Here is a 20,024-nt window from a genome sequence, read left to right as displayed (position 1 = left end):
ATAGATTCTGCGCATGTGCGGGAATTTGATTCTTAAAATTCCGATAAAATATAGAAATATTTTAAATTTAAAATATGGTTTTGAAATATATGATTTGGAATGATTCATAGTAACTCTATGAAAAATGGAGAAATATAGATAAAATTTATTTAAAAAAAAGAAAATTCATAAATTATTTTTCGATTCCGAGATTCGAACAGAAGACCAGCAAAATACAATGACACACCCTGCCGATCTAGCCACCAAGACTCGTACCTCGAGAGCTTCTGAATGGTCAAAGACTCTCATTAGGAATCAGCAATGAGTTTTAAATATTGTGTAAATCTGGTTTTAAAAGCAAAATGCTAAGAATATTAATAGATTCTGCGCATGTGTGGGAATTTGATTCTTAAAATTCCGATAAAATATAGAAATATTTTAAATTTATAATGTTGTTTTGAAATATATGATTTGGAATAATTCATAGTAACTCTATGAATAATTTAGAAATATAGATAAAATTTATTTAACGTATTTCTTTCCCCCTATAAGTTTCGACATCTTGATGAATTGGATGGGAGACAACACAATGAAGTTTTACGGCCATTTATGGATGTCGCAGGATCTGAGGGCCCGAAGATTGCTTTAGGCATAGGGCATTGTGATGGTGTCGGTGTTAGGGAGGAACGAAAGCTCGTTCAAGAAAAGGGGAACATGAATTTTTTCCCAAATGTGTGTCCCTTAATACTCTATGTGGACTTAGATTTAAATTGCATTTGGCTTCAATAGTATTTCTTTGATATAGCTTATTTGATCGAAATGTTGTTTTAAAGTTCCATTAAAGTATTTTTCAAAATGCAGTTTTATCCTCACTTGTGATTAAACATCGCATTGAATTATTAGGAACTCGGAAGGATATATTTGAAAAATCGTCCTATATATATAGTTAATACATTAAATATATTTCTCATTCTTATTTCAACTATTTTTATAATGCAAATTTATATTTTTTACACTAATCTCTACCTCCAATTATTTTTCGTCGTTCAAAGTAAATAGATAAACTGAATTTTGTGTTTTAAAACAGTCGTAAATTTCAAAAAATATAATAAAGGATATTATTATATTGTTTCTCTTTTCAGATTTACATCGTATAAAAATATCGAATTGTGTGTCCGATTTTTTTATAATGCTACTCCTTTTTAAAGTTCCTTAACGAACGGAATAAAATAATTTCTTTCAAAGTCGTAAAAGAAACAACAAAAAGATCTTTTAAAATATTATTTCTATTCTGGAAGATATTAATATTAGTTAAGTTTTTAATATTTAGTTAGTTATTAATATTAGTTTAGTTGTTAATGATTAGTTATTAGTATTTATACCTTGATGTAGATGAAAACAAATAGCAAAATAAATTGAATCAAATGTTTGAATAATTTTGTTAGGAACATTAAGAGACTGATAACATCGTAAATGTCTTGAACACAGCAAATTATCTTAAGATTTTTTTTCAATAATTTATCAAAGAAGATATATTTCTTAGATAAAGTAATAGATTTATAAAATCTAAAAAAAAAAAAAAAAAAAAAAAAATAGGAATTTTAAAAATTCTATATTTATTTGACAGTTCTTTGAAGCATTTTTTTTTTTTGTTGTTGTTGTTAATATGCTAATGAGAATTCTTCATTAAAGCCTAAAATCTGAGTGGATAAATGAGATTCTGAGAGTGGATAAATCTTGCTGCAAAGTGCAGCAAGATTTTTAATTACATGTTTTTAAGGACGTTCTAATGCAAAATAATGCAGATAAATTCTTCAATGGTGCACGGACAATAAATTATTTTTGAATATTTAAAAGTGTAACATTCATAGTTATGCCTTGAAATCACAACCTATTTACTCGTGTAAAATAAAGGATTATACATTACTTCACTCAGATTTTGTTATGGGAGTGTTACTTATGGAACTAAATTTCATAAACTGCACACATTGGGGCAGGATCAACCTTAAAAGTTCCGGGGTCCAAACTGGAAAACAAATTTTATCAATACTTTATTATTATTATTATTATTATTAAAAGCAATCTAAAGATTTGCAATCAAGGTAAAGATCAATGCTATTATTTACCTCTCTACTTTCTCCTATGCATATGCTTATGAATGCAGCGGTATCCGCATTTGGTTAGAATAGAATCAAGTATAAATTAGGTACTATTAATGATTAGTTCTTCCTATCCTTTTAGATTGGAGAAAAAATTCGATACATATTTGTAATAATGATGTCAAAGCAAAGAACCAAATTTCATTTATCTATTTTTTGCAATTTTAAATGATTAATCAAACACTCACGAATAGACAGACTTACGGATAATTAATCCTTTTACAAATTATATTAAAAAAATTAATATAAATCTACATTTTGATAAAATTGCATGATACATTTAACTGATCTAGTCACTTTTGTTATGGGGTATCATGCTCACGCATTCACGGTCAGATAGATTTCCCATCAGCCAGTTTCATCTAATATTTGAGATAAGATTACATTTAAGTTAATTGCAATACGTTGCCTTATGAGACTGATTTGCACTCAAAAATTGTATGTTTTATTATAATAGAAGATGATACCATTTCTTCTAAAATATAATACATCAGCTCTTTATTATTATTTAAGCATTTCAGATTAACAGAACTATTTATGATTAGTTCTAATTTTAGACATATGCTACCACGTTGCAAATGTTATTGCTCGATACAAAAATATTACAATGATTTATTTAAAAGAATAATAAGGAAATATGAAGAAAATTTTATCCTACATTGACTGCTCTCTCTCTCTCTCTCTTTATATATATATATAATGAAATGAGACCGAATATGTAATGCAATTTTTGTTCAACGATTCTGCTGTGCAACGATTCGCAAAGTGTTATATCAGCGACCGGGGTTAAAAAGAAACAGAAGTCTTCCCATTCACTATTCTTAGAAACCCTCCGATTTTTGTAGCCGTACAAAATAAAGGAAAGCAATAAAATTTGACTTGAATGAGCGGTAACTTGTTCCTACCCTTAGGGACTCTTGACCCACATGACGTTTGGGGGAAAGCAAAAATTCGGCTAACGCTTTCAGTGCATCTCGTTTGGAAAACTGATGCGCTTTTACGATACAAAACTAGTCTGGCATCTCTCGCTTTTCAGAAGTTTCACACGTAAAATGAAACCACTTAGAGGTTTAAATCATCACCGCCTCTGATTTCAGTTATATGTGTTTAATCATTTTTGTCGAACGCGGACCTTTCTGGTTGATTGAACAGCGTCTCCGCAACTGGATTAGTGGGACTTACAATAGTACTGGTAGACAATAAGAATCTTGCATCATTTCAGAAGTTCTATTCCATATGAATCATTATGCAATTACTCAATCTAATTCTGAATAGTCCTTTTGTTTTTACAGTTTCTACTTTTGATTGTAGCTTAAAATAAATTCTTCGCTCTCAGCTATGATTTGCTTTCGAAGTAAATTAAGAATTTAAAAGTAATGGGGTCAATTCATGTGACGTAAAAGTCACATGTCATGTACCTCTTGCGCATGGCATTTAAGTTTCATCCGCGCCGCTCTCGTCGATCAGTCTGCCATTAACGTTCTCCGCCAAGTATGAAGCGGATTTTTTTGTTTACATTTGCAGTTACAATTTTTGAGTCATTTTCTTTCCTCTTCTTACGTGTTAAAAGAGGAAATACTGGTGTGCTGATGGATGCTTTAATGCGAAACACAAGAGTGACTGTCATGATCAAATGTTTTCTTAATTTCCTTTCAACAATCCTGCCTAGGGTTGGTACCTTTGGTATCGATTTTTTCAAGCCTTCGATGTCGGTGATATGCTTCGATCAATTTGAAGAATTCATTCAGTGTGTGTCCATTTATTAAATATAGCTGTTCCAATAATTTGTTAGAAAAACTCTTCGAAGAAAAAGAAATCGGTAAGCGATTTGCCACCAAAAACAATCAAACAAAATCATGAGTGCATTTCTAATTTACTTCATTCACATTTGATGAAATTTCTGATAATTTTGAATATGTTTAGAAGGTTTTAAAATGTTTACATGAGTTACATTAAATGTTACATTGCATTTTTTTACAAAATCTTATCTAAATTTATGTAAGTAAACAAACTCCTATTGCAAAAATAACAACTGCTATAATGCTAAACTTAGGTGGAAGTGAATATTACTAGTTTTCTAATTACATTTGCAGATTTGTGATGGATTCAAAGTGAATTTATATCAAACATCTTTTCTATTATTAAAAATGAAATGTCAATAGTTTATTGTATTTAAACTGAAATTCATTGTTATCATAATATCCTGTTATAACACTGTGCACCTCAGTGATTTTATTTTTAATAAATAAGGGCCTTTCAATGAAAATTAATTTCCATATCAGCATTAATTATATAATTTTTATTCCCAACTTCATTGCTACATGCATGTTTCACTTTTTTTTTCTATTTCTTTAACATATCAATTTTGAATTATAAAATTCTGTGAAAGCATAAAAGTGTTTCTTTCAACTCCTCTTTATATCGTTTTAACTTCTCTCTCTCTCTCTCTCTCTCTCTCTGTATATATATATATATATATATATATATATATATATATATATATATATAAATTATGAAAGCGTGAATTTGTTTGTTTTCAGTTAATGATTTCTACAAATTAAAATGAAATTATTTATTCATAAGTTGCATAGATTTAAAAAAAGGTATCCATACCTTTTATATTTCATAATTTGAAATTGTAAACATAATTTATTCAAAATATACTAATTTGAGTTTCATGTTCTTTCTTCTAAGCAAACTGAAAACATCAAAGTCTCAATATTTATAAAAGTAATTACATAAGGAAAAAAAAAAATACAATAATTTCATGAGTAAGCTTTAAAATATTAACTTATCTAAGAGTAATAATTATTTTTAAAAAGAACTAACTGGGGGAACTATATTCATAAAATTCAACATTCAATACTATTTAAATAATATGTAAAAAAGAACATATGTAATTTTTCAAAACCACTGCCATAGTCATTTGTCAAAATGTATCCTTCGGACAAAAAAAAGGGGGTGGGGGGATATGGGAAAGGAAAGAATAAAGCGGCACCAAACGAATTAAAAAGCGATGTTAATTAATTGTTCATAAACAATAATTCCATTGAAAATACTAATTAAAATTATATAACTAAGAAAATTTGGAGAAAATAATTCAAAATAATATCTTTAAAAAAAAATCAGAAGTTTTTAATAATTGATCGGCTAGCTTAATATTTACTACACAATGTCAACAACAATGTAAACAGTGTCAACGTTATCGGCAGACATAACGACATGCGCAGAACGGTTGAAAATTGAACAGAAGCGGTTTGTTTGGTACCTGACACGTGACCGTGAATTGACCCCATTGTCTCTAAAAACAAGACTTACTTTTTCGAATTTTTTCTATCCCACTTCTTTGAATTTGATTCATTTTATGAAAAAGAAATTCCAATATTAATTAAAAGGTGGAGCAATTGTCTTTGAAATGTAGGTTGCTCATGTATCTTTTGATAATTTATCTAAACAGAAAAAAAAAAAAAAAAAAAAAAAATTGAGTGTTTAATCATTTCCAAACCAAATAACATAATGATTTGAGACATGGATCAATTTTTTTTATACTTTCAATCTTTTGCAAGGCTTCTATTTACAGTATTTTTGCCATACAAAGTCAAATGCAGCTTTGAATAAAGCTAAACCTTTTTTTCAAAAAAAAACAAAAAAAAAACTATACATTTATAAATTTTAAAGTAAAAAAAAAATTTTTGAGATAAAAAAGAAAGTTTTTCCTAAAAGTGAATTTATTCTTGTTTTGAATAGATGGCTGCATATCATACTACCATTATTGCATTGTACAGCATATCATATTGTACAATGCAATAAAAACATTGTAATAATTTCGATATTTCTGGACTTGTTCAGTATCTGGGATTGGTATAAAATGATAACGTTTTGCACCAATAAATACAGAATTTATAATATTTGTGTTTACTGTACTTTCTTTCTTTCTTCCGCCACAGAATATCCCCGAACTTGGAATCTCTAGGATTCCCTGTCGGTTGAAAGGATATACGTGGGAGTATTTATTAATATAAAAAATACACATAAAAAGACATAAAATATCATCAATACACATAAAAAGTAACTATATACAATATTATAATGATGAAGGAGGTGTTCGGTGGGGAGTATGAGCAGATGAAATCTATTGAAGATAATATATTCTGGAGAAGAGCTTGGTTGAGAAATGAAACGAAAATTTATACTGGGCTTGGGTCTGGAGAAATCAATTCCTCGTTCTCTTGTAGGAACCCCACAAGATTTTTAATTTTAAACTTGGACATCTTGTTTCTCATAACGTTGATCCACCAGATATTTTCTGGATCGTGGGTGGGTTTTTTGAGATGAAAAGATGGGGTGAGAGGGCAGCTAGTGGCATAATGAAGGGGATCGCCTACTTCGCCACAGCCACATTGATCCGATCCTTTAATATTGAATCTCTTGAAATATGAAGGGAAAGGGCCATGGCCAGTTGCAAAGATAATGTATGGCCAGTTGCAAAGATAATGTCAAGCCTATTCCAAGATGATGGGCTAAAGGACACTTTCGAGATGATTTGATGGATGTTTCTGCCAGTTGAGCCATTGTCCCATTCTTCTTGCCATCGCTGTAGGCTCAATTCATTTAGAATACTTTTCAGATGGCTGTTAGGAGCTGGGTATTGAACGAGCGTACCTCCAGAAATGGCCTGTTTGGCTAGGGAATCTGCAACCTCGTTTCCGTTGTGGCCCACCCATCCTAACTTAATAGAAGTTTGGGGGAGCAGAATGGCTTGGATTGTTTAGTGTACTGCAGAGTATGATATAATATTCATTATCTCGGCGAATAATTGTCCTACTGGATTTTTTAATAATAATATTCAAAATTACATGCTATCCTAAATTAAAATTAATATTTTTACGTAATAATACTAATTTTACTTAATAATTTTTACTTTAATAATATTACTTTTTATAACTTTTTTTTTTTTTGAAAATTTAGACTCTCGGAAATATAGTGCATAATTTGCAATGTTATGGAACGATTTTTGGTATTCCCTGGTATATTCATAACGTTATGTAATATTATGCAATAATTATAAAATATTTATGCGCTACTATGGAGATTTCGAAATTATTAAAAACGATGTCAGAATGTTTTTTTTTTTTTTTTTTTTTTGTTCTGAAAAAACTGTTAAAATTATGATGAGTGAATTGTTATTGTTCAGAACGGATTCACATTTTAATTAATGTAGAAATTTCCTTCCTCATAAAATAAATCACTCAAAAAATTGTATATTGTTTAAAAAAAATAAATCTTTCCTATGGAAGCAAGCGCTTTTTTTATTATTTCCAGAATATCCTTTGATAATACATCATTATTTTCAGCAAAAATTTCTTTTATTTTAAGTTACTTTACCAGAGGAAAACTATAAAAAATTAATTTAATCAAAACTAAAAGAGACATTCAGAATTACATTTGGCATTTGCGTACCGCTTCATAACAAATTTTGGTAGGCAAATATTAAATAATAAATGATATATATATTTTTTATTTTTTACCATCGCAACAGTTTAGGTAGTCCAACGAATTAACTGCCATTCACTTAACTCAAAGTTCCAACTGTCGAACCTTAAAGTAAAAGTCAGAAATGACTTAAACGAGGAGTAAAAAACAGAGCTTTGACTTATTAAAGAAAGCTTATATGAATGACTGAAACCTCAATCCACTTTTCTACACTCTAATATTTAAATTTTAATTTTTCAGAATTGTATAGTATTATTCAGTAAGGTATAATGTTACTTCATATTAAAAAATATTTTAAAGTATTATACGAAAGTGTAAAATTTAATTCAATTTTGCACAATATTATATAGCATTGTAAAGTATTACTCAATATCAGGAAAATAATATTGTCTAATATTATAAAAGTTTTATATTTTACATTGTTTCAATATTATAAAAATATTACATATTTTGTGAATTTTATGTTATTGTACGGTATTATGTGCTCTTGAGACACATTATGAATTATAATTTATTACATATTGTTATTTCTTTGTCGCACTATTAATGTTGATATAAATTTGAATTTAAAACAATATTCGAAACTCTAATTTATTTATTTATTTCACAATCATTAGCATACATTCTTTTTAATTTCTTCTTTTTTTTTATGTGTGCCAAATGTTCTTCATAAAAATTATTCTAAGACGAATGTGAAAGGACGTTCCTCGAAAGGAAAGGCTTGTTACAAATGTGATTACAAACATCTTCGTTAATTTTTTACAATCTATAAAAATCTTTCATTAATATTTATCATCTTCAATTCTTTTTTCCGGATTTCAATACTTTGAGTTAAATAGAGATGCATAATCCACGATTTTTTGAATAACAAATAATATTGCTATTGTTATTTTTAAATATGCGGTCCAAGTATCTGTTATTTCAATCATATTATTAATTAAAAATTATTACTTAATATTAAATATAAAATTTATTAATTGTAATTAATACTTAATTTACTAATTTAAGTAATTAAGTGATTAAATTAAGTTATCTGTTTCAGCTTAATTCTTAAATTTTTTTTTCTCAAAACTATTTATTTAATTCATTTATTAGAGTGAACCATTTTCTGGAAAAGGTGAGTTAAAAATATATGTCATTTCTTTAAAATGTTTACTTTAGTCCTATATTCTACCAATAGATGGCGCCAGCAGTAAACAGAATACATGTAATCAAAGTCAATCATGTCATGAACAATTCAAAATGATCTGTATGGAATAGTGCATCAAATACGAATATCGATCACTCCCGTAAAGTGGAGCGGTGACTTCGCACTTTCCAGTGAAGCCTCGCACTTTCCGGTGAAATCACCGCTCCGATAAATTTCAGTGATATGCAATTCAATGATACGATACGATAATTCCAATAACCGGTCCGTTCACTTTTCAATCCAATCACAGATTCCATTCGAGAGCTTTCATTGGACAGATCGTATCGATTGTTACTTTCCAGTGAAGTCACTGCTCCGGCAAATTTCAGTGATATCGTATCGATTGTTACTTTCTATCACGATCCAAAACCTGTAATCGAAATATCACCTGTAAGATCGTATCAAGGATTTGAATCACGCCCCTCTTTTGTGACTTTTTGATATTGGTTACGTAATAACCTCCCTTAAAATATTCATCATCCATAGAGTTAAATCATTTGCGTTGAACAAATATTTTGAACATCGATATCATTGAAATATCTTGTTTTAAAGCAGTATTTTAATGTTTTATTCTGCTTGTCCAATAATCTTCCTTAAATGATTGATTTATTAATATGGATATTATTTTGACGCAAAATCCTTTTGTAGGACATCCTAGAAAGAATATAAGAAAACTAAAGCAAAGCCACAATATTTTTGTTTTGTTTGACTGTTGAATGAACAAGTTTTAACTGCAACCGACAGCAGTTTTCTGCTTTATTTACGTTTTCAGAAAATCTGCGGAATTCGAATTTGGAAATTTATTGGCATATCCATTGAGCTCGAATATTCAATGTTTTTGTAACCATGTTAGTAGTTGGAATCTGTTTATTTTTATTCAATATTTTTTATGTACATTTTATTTGCATTTAACACTCAATGTAATCTCAATCATAGTCATTCCAAATATGCTTTTTAATTGTGTTCTTAAAGTTTAGGTAGTAGGAACAAAATGTGGCATCTGTTTAAAGAAATCCTATTTTAGGAATTATTGGGATGTGGGAGTCTCGTAAGAGTTAATTTTTCTTGTCTAATTGAAATCCTTGTTTTTTTTTTTAAAAAAAACCTTGCGAAATATGTGATAATGATGGCTTTGTGAGAAAACAAAAATCGGCATTTTCTTACGATACGAAATGGCACTTTTTTTTGTAGAGAAATTGATAATTACCTTATGCTTGAAAGTTTATTAAAATTTCCTTTTCTTATTGAAAGTATTGAAGTATTGAAATTTTCTTATATTTTGTAAGCAATATTATATCTTTTAGTTCTGTCCTAAGAAATTTTTTATTTATACAGATTACTATCATTCCATTGAGCATTCTGAAGATTATGAACTGATTTTCTGTAAAGTCTATGAGATATTTTTGGCACAGTTTTCTTAATCATGTTTTGCCTTTTATGTCTTTTTTTTTTTAATATTGAAGTTTGGATAATCTTTCTTTTCTTCACTTAGATAGAGATAAATCTCATTTTGTTTTGTGCATTGCAAATGCATTAAATCGAAAAGTTATTTCATAGTTTGTTTTTGAATTCATACAAAGGTCATATTTTAGATTTGTATTATACAGTACTGTGTAATTTAATTGGGAGAAACACAAAAAGTTTCACCTTTGTTGTTTAATTAATATAGGTTCATTTACATGCATGGTATTGGAATCTAGTAGCAAATATGTCCTCCTATAACTTTAATGAGATCTTGTACATGTTTTACATGGATTTCACTAATTTATAACATACATTTTTGATGTTGTCAAAATGAAACCAAACTTTTATGATATTCTCAATCATATTTCTTTTAGTTTAACAGTCCCTTTTACTCGCATGTTTTTTCACAATGCTCCAGAAATTTTTGATGATATTTTTGTCTGGGGAATTACCAGGTCAATTCAAAACTGTTAATACCTTTTCTTGAAAAAAATTCTTTACCACCTTGGAATGATGGTTTGGAGCAAGATCTCGTTGAAAGACACCAGCACCACCAGCAAACATTTGCATCAGAGACACAATTTTTTCTTCTAGTATTGAAATGTATTTTTTAGAGTTCATCATCCCTTCAACTGGTACTAAGCTAACAGGTCCTACCGTTGTAAAATGACCCCAAAATATCTGCTTCTGAGGGTGCTTAACTTTTTGTTCAAGATGTTGTTCTCTGATGGATTTTTTCCAACACTTCGTCTGACAAATGTTGATTGAATCCCTTGCACAAAAAAATGTTTTGTTGCTGAATACCTTGTCTTGTGCAGTCCAGGATTTATATTTCCTGTCCCAATACAAGAGTTTTCTCTTCATTGCAGGTATTTGCAACTATCTTTTTTTTTTTTTTTTTTTTTTTTTTACTGGTTTCCTACCCATCCTCCTGCTTCAATAAGCCTTCGTCATATTTTTGATGAATCAATACTCGCACCAGTAGCTAATAATTCTCTAATCTGATCTGTACTTGTTTTGCAAGAGTGCATTTTACTATTTTTTACAAAAAATGTGTATGTATGAGGTGTTGTATTGCGTTTGTATCCACATTTATTCTTTCGTTTTGGAGAAACTGTCCCAAACTTAATTTGCTGATAAATAATCCTTGAAACACTTAATTTACAAACTCCAGCTGCTGCAGCAATATCCCTCACTGTTATTGAAATATGCTGACTGAGGATACCAATTCTAGTCTTTTTTTCTGGGAGTTATATATACATTTTTTAATATGCATTAGAACTAGACACAATCAACCTCCTGTAGCAATTGAAACACAACTGATGGTAAAATGCTCTACATGTGATGATCACATGGTCAAGCCAGTTTAGAACTAGTATTTAGAACAAGCCAGTTTAGACTTTTTTGTAAGAAAATGCAGTTGAAATTGGTTTGAGGAAGAAAATTCCTGCGAAATGAAGAAATTTATAAAAAATGGAGTTTGTCCCAATTAATTTGCACAGTACTGTATGTTGTAAAGACAATATCTTTTGCTGCAGTTTTTTTTTTTTTTTTCTAATGACAAAAATTGTGTTTATATATATATATATATATATATGAATGCTAGTAATAAAACTTTTGCAATCTCACATCAGAATACAATTATCTGGTTTATATTTTATGTATTTTTATATTTGCAATTAAATTGTCAAAATAATATCTTGTTTTACATTGTCAGTATCAGTGCATTCTTCCATATGTGAGGTCCAAGGATGATTTTAAGAGTTTAACATATTCTATTGTTATTCTATCTATAAATACCCAGTCTTTTGAGAAACTCTTCATATTTATTATTAATAAAAAGATAAGAAAAACAGCAAATAAAATATTGAACAGCTCATTATAAATTGCATATAAATAGTAAGTCTGATTCTGCTACATTTAATAAAAGCTTTATTGACCAAATTAATTTAATACTAATGAGAAGTCTATAATTTATACTGTTATAAACATTTTGTTTTCAGAATATCTTTCAGCACTTTTAAACAAATTTTTTACTTTTGCAGTAAATCCCTAAAAGGTAAAAATATATATATTTTTAAATCGTTGGTACATCTATCTAAATCTGAAGTCTGACATGTATTTGTAATACTATATTTTAACTATTTATGATTTATTGTATAACTAATCAAACAAACTTCAAAAGTAAGTAAAAATAAATGCTATATGGGTGGGCTAATGATATGAGATGAATAAAAAATAAGTATATATATATACTTTACAAAGTAACTTTATTTAAAAATAAATAAATACTAGATAATAACATTGGATTTAAAAGTAGTCTCATTTCATATATCGGGATGCAAGAAGTCGCTTTCCTCAGCCATAGTGAAGGGTCAATGGTCATGTTCTTCCCCCTCTCTCCATTGGAACTGGTTTCCTCTTCTTCTTCGTTGGCATTTTTTCCATGCTAGTGGTGACCCGCTACACATACAACCTATACAAACCTGCAAATGACTCATGGTAGTACAGTTTGGAAATTTATAATGATACTAATGTAATGTCCTCTGACCATTTTCAATAGCTGTTCTTTGCATTAATCTTTTATTATTATCAATATTTATCATCTGAATATTATTGTGCATCTTTCACTATGACTAGAATTATGATTACTTGTACTGTCAACATTCATTTTGGTCATGTAATAGCCTTTATAATTCGTATATGATATTCCTATGTTAAAATTAATATTTTAGCTTGGTCTGCAGTTACATTTTCATCATTATCTTTTAATGCTTTCTTGTATATTGCCAACAATATATAAAATTCAGTAATTTTTTAGAAAAACTGTAATATTGAACTATTGGTTTTATTTTAATATTTTACATTTTTTTTCAGAGCTATTAGATAGAATTGCAGCTCTAATGCCCTTCTTAATGAGGATGTGATATGATCTATATCCTTCTGCAAACTGTCATAGTGTTAAATAAGCAGTGACTTCTGTATTCAATTTCCTGCATATGGGATCTATTTCAGAAACTTCACCAGCCCTTTCATCATTGCTGTAAGGAATATAATTCGGTTCATAATCTTTTTTTTTTACATTATTTTTTTTTAAAAATATGATTTTGTAACCTTTAAATCATGTTTGCATTTTTACCTCTCCTCTTCAGTTTCATTACAAAGCCCTATCTTCTTTACCTTTCTTACACAATGTATTGTGACAAGAAACTCTTGATTCCATACCTACCAACTTCAGAACTTGTCTAGTATTTATTGATCACCTGTGATTGTTTTTATGTGCATAAAAATTTCTTTGAAGAAATATGTATGTGGTGTTCTTTTGCAACTTTTATTCCTCACAATAATCTAGGAAATAGTCCAGTTTTGATCTTTCTTTGTTAAAGCATTGTCAACCAATTCCATATGCCAAGTAGGAACATGAGAAAGTATTGAAAGAAATTTTCAGACACAGCATTTTGGTTTTGTGGGAAAAACTATAACCAGTGCAACTCAGAAGTTAAAAATTATAGTGAAGCTTGAATTTGATTGACTAGGAAAATTTTGAAACATGGATTCAGTAGAAATTATTACATGTATATATATGCATATATTACATTTACACAGGTTCAGATGCTTTGCAAATCTTCAACAAAATTGAATCCCAAACCAATAATTCTTCATTCCTAAAACTGAAACTACCAACAGGTTAATGAAGTGTTAAAATATCATGATCAACTTCAATGAATTCTTCCTTTCCTGTATAATGCAGTTTTGTGTATTTTAAAACTTAGATAGTGAAGCATTTTGAGGGAAGGAATAATTTCAATTAAAAAAATATCTAAGTATTTTTTTGAAGCCTAATTTATAACAAAATTGTCACTTAAAAACTATTTGAATTTATTTCGGGCTCATGTAAAGTTTAGTTTCATGCGCTGTTATTATTATTATTATTACTGGAAATGATGAAACATGAATATTATTGTCAAAAAATACTCTCAATTTGAATCCAAAATGTGTTTAAGATAGCTTTTTTCATTAATCAAAGGTATTAGTTATTTATTTTCTTAAAATATTTCCTTTTGTTTAGTTTTCTATGGCTTAACTAATAAAAGCAGATATTGACGAAGACCTGAAATTATTCATTTGTTATAATTTTTTTTTATTTTAAATTTTTACTTTCTCATATACATAGATAAATGCAGTGCTGTTATCTTCAAAGAATTTGGAATAGAGATTTTAACGAAACTCTTAGTTTCAGACCTCCCTGAGTTCGTAAAAAAACCCCTATTTTTAGAATTATGTTTGTAAACTTTATATCTAAAAACTGCATTGAACTAGACAAATGAAATTTGGTATATATTGTTCTATCATATTTCAATCCATGTAGAGGAAGCTTGTCTATCTGGTTGTTTGAGTACAAGTGAACTCGATAATTTCAAAATGTAAAAGACTTGGTTGATACAATGGATGTGCATTTAGTATCTAATATATAGATTTTTTTAAATCAAATTATGGACCAAATATATCATAGGGTTGACTGTCTGTTCAAAACATGCATTTAAAACAGTAGTAACAAATAAATGCAATGATTTCTATCAATGATATTCAGTATAGAATCTTGTAAATACAACCATATTTTTGTGTGAAATTTTGGTGGTGTATCCAAACGCTTACAATAAATTCATCAAAAAGGCTAGATTCATGCCAAAGTTCTATATTTCATGATTATCATTCACCAACTATCCAAGTTATTACAGCCTTACTCAAGGTCCACAATTTTATGTGGAGGATAAAACTTTTATTCGGGAGTATGCAAGAAAGCTTCTGGGAAAACACTCTCGCTGGTTTAAAAAGTGAATTCACAACTGTTATAAAAACGTATCTACTTTTTACTTAGAACATAGGAAGATTTTTTTTCTATTGCAATTTTTTAGTTTGAATATGCTGAGAAATGTGCTTTGCATTATTCTGTATGAAAAGATGGCTTATTAAATTTTTATTCTCACCAAATCAGATTTTCTTTAAATTTGTTACAGGTATACTTTTGGTATGGACTTAGAAAAAGGTGGAATTTTAATTAGATATGTCGTTTATGAATTATAGAGCTCCAAAGTTCTCATAAATGGTGTTAACAACAAGGAACAGCATATTTTAAATAGCTGTAAAAATTTTCTTAATTGGGTTTGAAGCTTATTGGTAGTTCCCATTTTGCTTGCTCTTTCTTATAATATGCAATATCATACAGGTTCATATAAGGACAAAAAATTAATTTTTTTTTAAAGATCATATTTTAAAATTTTTTAATTAATTCTATGAACAGTATGAATTATTATAAATCACAAGGCAAAATATGAACTTTGGATGATAATGGCTTCATTGTTAAAAAAATAAAAACTGGATCTCCTTTTCATGAAATAATGATTTTACTGAAATTTAAATAATAAATTAATTAAACTAATAATCTTAATTATTATTCTAATTATGATATATAATTAATAATTTTTAAAAATAGTAGAAAATGGTAGAATTGTAGAAAAATTGTAGCACATCGAAAGTAAAATGAAGTTCCACAACTATGAAACAAACGTTTTGTTGTTGTTGCTGCTGAAAGTTCATCAAAAAGTGATGATCCTGAGAAATCGGATTTTATTAAAAAATCTGAAAGTTAAGTTTTCCAGTTATACATATTGGGTAAAAAAGTTAATGCTTCTAACATATTTACCTGAAAATTGGAGCATTAGAAAGATAATATATGCACCAAATTACATGGTCAGACAATTAAAAAGAATTCTTAAAGAGAAAGGCTTCTTGAAACCAGAGAAAAGCTTGCCAATAGAGATAGTAGGAATTGTACATTCATTATATGACTATGATGAAATTAGTGGAATGATGCTAGGTATTACAGATTGTGCAACAGTTGCTGAAGCAGATGGAAATAAATCAAAATTTTGAAAAAGACTCATAATGTGTGTTCTTAAAGAAACATAAACATTTTAAAGAAAAGTTTATCAGCATAAAAATAGGTTTCTCTAAATTTTCTGAATTGAAACGAATATTGTGTATTAGCCAGTCAAGGTGACACACACTTTGTTTGTATGTGCAGTATTCACCAATACATGAAACAAATGATCGAAGATACTAAATTGAATATTGTAACAAACGATGAAATGTAAAATTAAGAGCAATGCTTTGAAAAAATACTTTGTAATGCATCATTTGTTGATTGCAACATGGGGAAATATACTTACAGGTGGAACTGAGATATATAAAATTTTGGAAGAATTCTTTGCTGAAAATATAATTGAAAAAGTATAATTCTGCTAATGTGTTACAGTTGACCATTGTAACCTGTACATTTTAGAGAAAGATTCAGAAGAATTTATTGATTTGTTCTGCAGCAGACTGTTTTCTTTAGTTCAGCATGATTTCATTCCCAAGCTGCAGAGATCTTTCCTTAACTACACAGAAGAAGCCTTGGAGTTAAATAGGGTATTCTTTAAAGAGACTGGTAGCTTGTACCAGTTTGCATAGATTCTATAAAAATCAAATTCAAATGCCTCTCCAACTTTTTGAATGGGCAGTTCAGAATGTTACCAACTTAGACTTCATATTCAACTCAAGAAGACTATGTTGAATCAGAGTGTTTCTTGAAGCATCGCTTTCATCAAGCATTGTCCATCAAATATTCCCATATCTACATCTAAAATATTTGAAAAAAACTTTTCTTTGGATTCAAAAGCTTTCGAAAGAATATGTCAAAGTCTCCTGATACACTTACATTGACAGATATTTCAGGCTATTAAGAAAACTGGTAGTATGTTTTAAAGAAAATTGAAGAATCAAGTAAATATAACTGTTCTTCATTCATCGAGGCTATCTTCATACTTCTGTTCTACAAGAAATGTTGATATTCTGTGAATTTCATGTATGGATGTTCATGTAAAAGTAAATCCTGTGACTCCTACTGGAAGAATTTATACTCTTCTTGACAGACCAAACAAATGAAGTTCTTTCAAGCTTAAAATAATAAAAAGATCCTATTATTTAATAGGAAGATTATTAGATGTACTAGTGAAATCTTTGTGTGTGTTCATATTTATTTTCATAAAAATGTGAATATTAGCATTATTGTATTAATTAAAATTAATCAAAATTTAATTAACAGAAAAGAAGCTTTAGTTTTTTTTTTTTTTTTTTTTTTTTTTTTTTTTCATCAATGAAGTTATTATCACCCCAAATTTATATTTTGTCATGTGATTTACAACAATGCAAATGATTCATAAAATTAATTTTTAAAAATTAAAAATCTGTTTTTGAAAAAGTTAAAATTAAATTTTAAATTAAATTTTAACAATTTGTTTTCTAGTCTGAACTAATATAGTGTTGCATATCAAAGCAAAGAGCATAAGAAATTATGCAAAATAGCACCTATTCCAGGTCTCGAACTCAATTAGGAAAACTTCTACAACAAAAAAATTGCTGCTTGGTGTTTTTAGCTACATTCTGAGAACTTTAGAGATTTAGAATTCAAGAACGACAACATATTTCAATAAAATTTCATATTTTTCCAGGTCTATACCAGTAGTGTGTATATGTGCCTGATTTCAAGCAAATCTGATTTGTGAGGTTTACACCCTGTGTTGAGTTGGCATGACCCACTTGTAGAACTTTAATTTGCTTTTAATATTTGATGCTCTTTTTCTAATTTGTTTTTTTAGCAAATATCTGAAATTTTATTTTAACAGTTATTTGTTGTGTGTTTATCAAAACCTTTCTTCGGAGATGTGATTCTTTTGGAGATTTGCAGTTTTCCTTTTTTTTTTTTATCTTTTTATTTTATCCTAACTTTAAACAAAAGAAGAAGGGGGGGGGGGAAACTACAATTTTTCATGATTGGATGAATCAAGATTGAATGTAGTAAAATAATTCCACAAAAAAAAAAAGCATATGTTGAATGTTCTTGAACATAACAAATGCCCTTGGATAATTATGCTAATGCATTCTGCATTGGCAATTGATTCCATTTGTGGCAAGTGTTCTCTTTCTTTGACATTAATAAAAGATCTTCCTCATATGATAGTTAATGTGATTGTTGTTTCAGAAAGACATACTTATATCTTGGAGGTGCACAAGTATCTTACTGCTATCTCAGCCGAAGGTAGGATGGATAACTGATGGATGGAAGTTGAAAATTCCAGACAATTTCCACTAGTGTCAAGAAGAGCATGTACCAAAGGCTAAATGTTTTTAAAGGTTGAAGAGTAAAGGATTTCAAAGGCTTAAGGTTAGAGATTTTCAAACACTTAAAATTGAATTGAGTTTTAATATTGTGAAGCAAATAGATTAAATGCCATTCAAAACTGCAAAATATGAGTTTATGTTCCAAAGGAATTGTAGTTTGATTTTTAAAATGGATTATCTGAAAGATAAAGTAAGCAGAAACCTCTGTCAAGACATCAGTTCAGCAGCAAAAAAGTGCAGTGTAAAAATTCTTGGCAAAAAAAAAAAAAAAAAAAATGTTTGTGATAATCAGTTAAGTCTAAGAAAAATGAAAATATATGGCAAAGCTGCCAAATTACAGAGAAATATTCATGTGAAGTAGGGAGGGGGAATGTGGCTCCAGGTCTCAACATCTCTACCCCATATGAATCTTGTGCACAAAATGAAACTCTTATACCAATACGACTGATATTGAAAATCAAAAATAAAATGTCAGTTAAGTCATATGAATGAAAGACATTGCCATTAATGTATTCAAAATATGCTGCAGAGACCCAATGAGCATCAAAGAAGTTTAATAAGATTTGCCAGAGAGGTATATTTACTATGAAATATTGCTTTTAATGTCATATTTGTTGTCCATATATGTATTTAAATTTGTCCTGGGCAATATACTTCTTAAAACATTTTTGAGAAAATCATATGCTGTTGATTTCTATTTGTCTATAGCTTGAAACAGATATTAAGAAAAAAATCAATCGAGTTCAAGTTTTCATAATTTTTTTCAGTGCATAGATGATTTAATTCACACTTTTCTGTGTAAATTAATTCTGTGTGTTGTTTGCCATAGCATTTTTGGTTTTCCTCTTTCTCCGCTTCTTTTTCAATTCCTATTTCTTAGATAACAATCTTTAATCCAATTCTTTTTTTTCCTCAATATAGAAGCTTTCCTTAGTGCTTTGCAAATTATGTGCATCTATTTAAAAGGTTATCATGTGTGTAGCTAGAACTTCAAATTTCAGAGAAAGATTCTGTTTGAAGTTGTAAGATTCTTGTTTATCTTCTAAATTATTTAGCATTTTTACATTTAATTAGATAATTTCTTATATTTATTTATAGCATTGGCCAAACATAGATATACAGATTTCATTATTTGATATTTCAGTGGCATGCATATTTGGAATGATTATCTTTTTATGCAATTTTCATTACTCATTAAATAAGAATCTTTGTCAATGCATTTTAGGCATTTTGTTTTTGTTAATTTAACAATTTTTTCATACTTTTTTTTCTGGATATCCACCATCTTACCTTTTTTTATACTTATTTTTTTATATATTTTTATTTTTATATATTATTATATATCTTTTATATTTAAATTTACTTATTTTTAAAGAAGATTGAGTGGTATTATTAAAAGTAATTTTAAACTATATTTTAAATTGTTTTTATATTATATTACATATTTTTATTAAAAATACTCGTATATTATTTTATATTACAAGATAATATAAAGATTTAAGGTATAAGTAGATACA

General features: G+C 28.4%; 1 long non-coding RNA gene across 1 annotated transcript; it reads right to left on the bottom strand.

Moving 5' to 3' along the window:
- Positions 1 to 12,537: 12,537 nt before the first annotated feature.
- LOC129971175 (uncharacterized) lies at positions 12,538 to 16,153 on the bottom strand. The gene is made up of 2 exons (XR_008784772.1): positions 15,989 to 16,153; positions 12,538 to 12,770 (listed from the first exon to the last, which is right to left on the bottom strand). It is a non-coding gene; the product is annotated as an uncharacterized LOC129971175 (long non-coding RNA).
- Between the last annotated feature and the right edge of the window lie 3,871 nt (positions 16,154 to 20,024).

This window comes from Argiope bruennichi, chromosome 6, assembly GCF_947563725.1.
Source record: "Argiope bruennichi chromosome 6, qqArgBrue1.1, whole genome shotgun sequence".
Classification (NCBI taxonomy): Eukaryota; Metazoa; Arthropoda; class Arachnida; order Araneae; family Araneidae; genus Argiope; species Argiope bruennichi.
This window is presented reverse-complemented; position numbering and strand designations above follow the sequence as displayed.